The following is a 6,556-nucleotide window of genomic DNA, read 5'->3' on the forward strand; positions in this document are numbered from 1 at the left end:
GGGAGGGAGGGAGGGGATGGTAGGGGGAAAACAATGGAGGGGCTAACAATGTTCAAGAGGAAGTGCACTCATTACCTCACTCATGTAACTGTAACCCTCTGTATAGTATCTTTACAATAAATTAAAAAAAACAATCTACAGGTGCATCTGCTCATGTATAAGCTTGCTAAAAGAATAGAAGCTTCAGTGTATTGGGTTAACTATCCAAGTCAGTTCTAGCTGTTTCCTTCCATCTCTCACCACACCATGTATGTAGTGTGTGTTACATTGTTAGGGGTCCATGAAGTCAGACCTGCCATTCCTAGAACAGCGGTGTGTGGGAGGGAAGAGGGGGGAAACTTTCTCTCTTGTATTTGGATTTCTGTTGTAAGGACTCACCCCTTCTAGTTTTGCCGGCCTCTCTCGTTCAATTCCAGTGGAAATGCCAACTCCTCCCCATGGCACCGGGTAACTTGACACTCATTCATCATTTATACTGGCTATATAGTTATCATCTCTTTCCTCAGAATGAAACAAGTTCCTTCTTGTATCTATCTCCCTGTGGAATTGATTATGAAACCCCAGAGCAAAGCGCAGTGGCTATCCAGTGAATGTTCGGAATTTTGGCTAAACATCGAACTGAAAAAAAAAAAATCCACTGTCTTCCTTCACTTCCTTTTGCCATTCCTAGTGTTTCATTCAGAGCACGGAGACAGAAATGAGCCCTTTAAGTGGGTTTGAGGAAATCGTCCTTCCCTTCCTCTATCTAACCTGGTCATTAAGCCTTAATCAAAAGGCCAGAGTGAGGTACCAGATGGAGCCTGAAGTCTTGCTTCTTTAATGGTGCTCACAGTGAATAAAAAAAATACATCTAGTGTTCCAGAGCATAAAGGAAATAGTGATGAGAAATATAGAGATAGCCACGCAAGCTTTTCCCCTTCACAAAGCATCTTATACAATGGTCTCATTGTTCCTTTCTAGTACACTTGATGTCTGAGGGTATGATTCTCCCCGTGTAAACTGTCAATAAGCATTCTTGATAAATGAGTGGAAGAAATGATAATACTCACTGGGAACCCCATGCTGACTGTAACCAAGTAAAAGTTAATGGAAACATCAATGACAAAGTATTTCTATGGTCAATGTGCGGACCTATCAATTATTAAATTCTCCAAGGCTGCAGAGGAATAGAAGAACTGGGTTTTAAAGAATTGTGGGTACATCTGTTTTAAAAGAGTTGTTACTGGAGACATGCATAGAGCAGCTTTGCTTTGTTCCTTTGTATCATGAGGATGATCACCTCCCCTGGGGGGTAGAAGTCACTGTTTCCACGTTGACATTTCCTGTTCCGGATACAGGAGGAAGATGTACTTACTGCTAATGCTGAGTAAGTGAACCCTACATAGGCATATGGTAAATATGGGCTTATGAAGTCAGGCTTTCGTGTGGGATATAGGCATTTGTTCACCTCTGCTGTCTCCCAACAGCTGGGCTTACAGGTCTGGGCACCAATTCTTCCCCATAGTCTCTATCATGGAGCTATGGACACAGCAGGATTCCCAGCCTGAGGATCTTATCCAGAGATTCCTGTGGCTACTAGCATCTCATTTCACATACCTCTAGTGTCAAAGATGTCATGGAATTTATATGAGTCACAAGAATTTGATGAAGATCAGCATTTTGTTCCCAACAAAAAGAACCCATACCTACTTGTTCTGAGTCATGAAATGTGTCACATGTGTTAACTAAAAAAAAGTTTGGTACTACTTCTTTATTTAAATATTAAGGTCAGAGGACTATGATTGAAGTACAATATAAAGATAAAATAAGGAAACTCATTGGAACTGTCGAAGGAGGGGCAAGTTGGGATAAGAAAGAGAGGGAGGGCGTGAATTTGCACAAAGTATGTTATAGGCGTGGAAACGTCAGGGTGAAATCACTTTGTACAATTAATATCCACTAATAAGTGTTTCAAGGTCATGGATGAAAAAGGCAGAATTTCTAACTCTTGATGGTATTAGCATTTGGGGTCAGATAGCTGTGTCTGATTAAACAGATCATTGTTTTGAATCCAGGACACTGTCCTGTTGCATTGTAGGGTATTTGCAGGATTCTTGACCTCAGCACCCCACAAGTCACTAGCTCCTGTCCCCAGACCCCGACAATAGAAAACAACTCCAGACATTGCGAAATGTCAGAGGCAAGTTACTCCTGGTGAGAGTCACTGATTTAAATTAATAGAGTTCACTTACATGTCTGCACGTGTGTATATGTGTATGAAGTCACACATGCGTGTGTATACACACGTAGATTTTTGTTAGTATAGAGGAGCATGTGATCATATAAAAATCTTAACATATCTAAATACTTTACAAAATACCTAAAATAATACTTTGGTGCAATCAGTATCTATGAAAGTCAAAAGAGGGACCCGAATGGATTTTTTTCCCCCTCAAATTATGCATTCATGCTCCAAGTAGTGTAGTTTTGAATAGAATTGCTTCAAATAGCATTATGTTAATTATAAAATCACTCATCATTTTAATTAAGAAAAATAGTGTTAAAAAAGTGTGTGTTGAACTACTTGAATGAGCCAGATGCCATTCCATGAGTTTGGGCGTGGAACCCAGAAGTGAACTCAATGACTGCCCTCCAGAGGGAGGGAAAAGTCACGTGATCATTACATAATGGTGCAAGCTGACACAAAGTGAACAACTGTAGCAATTGTGAGATAAGCCCCACCCCCACCCTTGCCCCCAGAAGCACACGGTCTAAGATGCTGGACAGAGCCACACATCTAGCTCCTATAATCATTGAAGTTAAGAGCATGCTCATGAAATTCAGCAGGATATTGGAATATGTACTTGGGGTCAAAAGAGAGGGAGAGAGAGAGAGAGAGAGAGAGAGAGAGAGAGAGAGAGAGAGAGAGAGAGGTGATCTCTTGGCTTCCCTGGGCAGGTCAAGAGGAAAGGATGAGGAGTCAGATTCAGATATCAATCTCTGGCTGGAAGAAGCAAGGTGATTATCTTTGCTAGGAAATCCAGAACCAAATTGGAATTCATTATCATAATAAGTGTGGTTGAAATCTATATTTACTTAAGTAACTATGCTTATATAGATGCATGTTTAAGGGGGGACCTGTAGATTCTGGGCATATCTATTTTTGGCCAGCCAGATAAGGAGAAAAAGATTATGTAGGAGATCCTAAATGTAAGGTGTGGTGGGAAAAGTGGGGGACACAGGAATGCAGGGAGGAAGGGTTAGCAAACGTAGTCATCGGAGTCAATGTACAGAATGTGGGCAGAGGAACTATATAGCTTGAGGACAGGAATGGGGGGGATGACATCAATCAAGATGCAATGTCCTTTTCGCCTGACTTATAGCATTGTAACTTCGTTGTACAAATACTAACAATAGTACTAATAAATGTAAGGCATAGGTCCACGGTTATATTTATAGATTGTGTGCTTAGTGCTCAAAAGGTACAAGGCAAACCCCATTGAGCAAATGTCACCACAAAGCTTCAAGCTTTTCTCATCAGTAAATAGTGCTTCCTTACTCCTGCTACAAGCCGAGTGTAAGTAGATTCTGGCTAAGTCGTTGGGGAAAGGTTCTGGATCACATCATCAAAGGGCTTGTCCATCATCTGATATAGCTAGACCTTCTGGAATAGTCACACATACACATAATTGCCAAGACAGGAAGAACAAATGCTGTTTTTTTTTTTTTTGTTGATCATAATTGTCACTTTTGATTCTCCCCAAACCATGGACAGGACTAAACCTAATATTTGGAAACATCAGTGCAGCTAAGCTATACATAAGATGGATAGAGGTCTTTGCATGCTTTATGAACATGTGTGAATAGAATATTACAATGTCTCTCCCAGGAACAAAAGAGAATGTCATAAGCAGTCACGGATATGTACAGGTTTGATGCAGCTACGGGGCAGAATAAGAAGGAAAAGTTGCTCACTGAGGACACAAAATAGGCAATTTTGCATAGGAGACTTCTGCTAGAGAGACTGATGGCCGGGGCGGGTCAACAAAGGGAGAGTTTATCCATTTTCTTACTTGATAGACTTCTGAAATACTCGGTTTTTGAACTTGTCATCTTTACATATGTATTTAACCAAGTGCTGAATTGCTACTTTAACAAAATGTAATGGTTACCTTTGGGCTACTTACAAGAGAAGCATTCTGAATGGGGGAAACCATGGCACTGTAGCCCATTCACAAACCACAGTGCACTCTACAAGGGAAGTCTTCAGGAGAAATCCAAGCTCAGAGCCACTTTTAACTCCCTCATTTTCTTTTCTTGCATCTAAAGTTGTTCAGTGAGCTCAAACCCTGACTGGCCTTTTTGACCATCAATTATCACTGTGCATTTATAGGTAATGCTCTTTCCCAGCAGTTTCAGGAGGTTTAAAGCAAATGCAGGCATCCGTCTATTATTTGCCAAAGACAAAGTGCCACCAAGTCTTGTGTGATCAAAGGAAAATGGTTCCTAAGATAAATTTGGCCTTGGCTAGTGTTAAAATGTTGAAAGAGAGAGCTTTTTCAAATGTAAGATAAATGCTTTTTTTTTTTTTAACTTTCAAGTCTATCCAGACCAGGGCTTTAAAAAAATACAGCTCTTCATGTCTGAATGTGATTTTACTAATGCACCATCACAGGAATATATTATTGGAATTATGTTTTATAGGATTGATGGATTTGTCCTGAACGTGTCTTACATTGTCTGGTGTACTTTGGAACAATTCAGAGTCTTCAGAGATGCTTTCCCTGGTCACATGATTTCCTCTTTCACCTAATCAATACTTGTGCTTCAGAGAGAAATTTAGAGTCACTTTCTCAGGGACATTGTCTCTGACCCCATGTCTCCCTCCTCTCTTGGGCAATTTCAGCATGCTTTGTAATTTCCCTTTGCTATACTTAACCCACTGTCTAGTTCAAGATTTCTGTTTGACATGACTTGTCTGCTTCACATGACAGCACGCCATGCTGTGTGCTATGCTGATGACTATGAACACATCCCCAACTGAAACATCCACATCTCAAAAGACATCCATTGGGGGGCTGGGAAGGTGGCTCAGTGGTAGAGTGCTTGCCTTGCATGCATGAGGCCCTGGGTTCGATTCCTCAGCACCACATAAGCAAAAAAAAAAAAAAAAGACATCCATTGGGTCGATGAACAAAAGCAAATGTGCGCACGTGCATTGGCGCATGTGTGTGTGGTGCCTGTTTGGAGCTTTCCTGTGGAAGGTTCCATGGAAAGCCTGAACACTTGCTTTTTCTCCTGTTTTGTGAAAAGAACTCAGGGACATAGTGGTCTAGAGTCTGATCTCCATCCCTGAAGGACTTGAAGAGCCAAGACAAACTGCACCTGGTCCTGTACAAGCCAGCAGTGTTTGAAGTGATAGCTCAGATGTTGGAAAACACACAGCCTCAGGCTGTTGTGTTCACAGGCTGTCTTGGTGGGAGATGGTGATGGGGAAGATTCTGGGATTATGTTAACTCCCGACTGTAGGATCTGAACTTTTATTTTTATTTATTTGTTTATTTGTTGCCAGTCCGGGGGCTTGAACTCAGGGCCCGGGCGCTGTCCCTGAGCTTCTTTGTGCTCAAGGCTAGCGCTCTACCACTTGAGCCACAGCCCACTTATAGCTTTTGCCATGTAGTTTATTGAATATAATCATCTCATGGACTTTTCTGCCTGGGCTGGCTTTGAATTATGATTCTCAAATCTCACTCATCCTCATGAATAGCTAGGATTATAGGTATGAGCCCGGTTTGGACTGTATTTATTATTATTATTGTTATTATTATCTAATCCAGGTAAAGAGAACAAGATGACCCCTTCCCTTACACTCCCTCCCCAATTTTCCCTCCCAAACTCACCCTGAGTACCACTGCTGCATTTGTTCACTCTTTGTCCCTCCATTTCTGTGCCCCTCCTTTCCTTCACAAAGACATATAGATAAACAAATAAGACAAAAAGAAAAACAAAAAAAGTCCTCATTTCTGTTTTCTGGAATTCATTTGGATCAATACTGTTTCGTATGGTCAGATGCACGTAGGCATTGCGCCTGTGTGTTTCCTCTCCTACGAGTATCCTCCTTTGGGCTCATTGTGTGTGAATGGCTAGAGTCCTGTGTAATTAATTTTGTCCCAGTGTATTTTAGATCTGGCTTCCACATATGAGAGAAAACATGGGCTGTTGGTCGCTCTGAGCTTGGCTTGCTTCACTGGCCATGATTTCTTCTAGATCCATCCATTTCCTGGCAAATGATATGGCTGTGTAAAATTCCACTGTGCCTAGGTACCACATTTTTAGGATCCACTCATCTACAGTAGGACATCTGGGCTGTTTCCACAACTTGGCTATTGTGAATAGTGCAGCAATGAACTTGCATGGGTGTACAAGTGTCTTTATGGTATCCAGGCTTGTGATGCTCTGGGTAGATGCCCAGGAATGGTATGGCTGGGTTGTAGGGAAGATCTATGTTTAGATTTTGAGGACCCTCCAGACTGCTGTCCAGAGTGGTTGTATTAGTTTATTGCCAACAGTGCAGTAG

This window comes from Dipodomys ordii, unplaced genomic scaffold, assembly GCF_000151885.1.
Source record: "Dipodomys ordii isolate 6190 unplaced genomic scaffold, Dord_2.0 Scaffold18, whole genome shotgun sequence".
Taxonomy (NCBI): Eukaryota; Metazoa; Chordata; class Mammalia; order Rodentia; family Heteromyidae; genus Dipodomys; species Dipodomys ordii.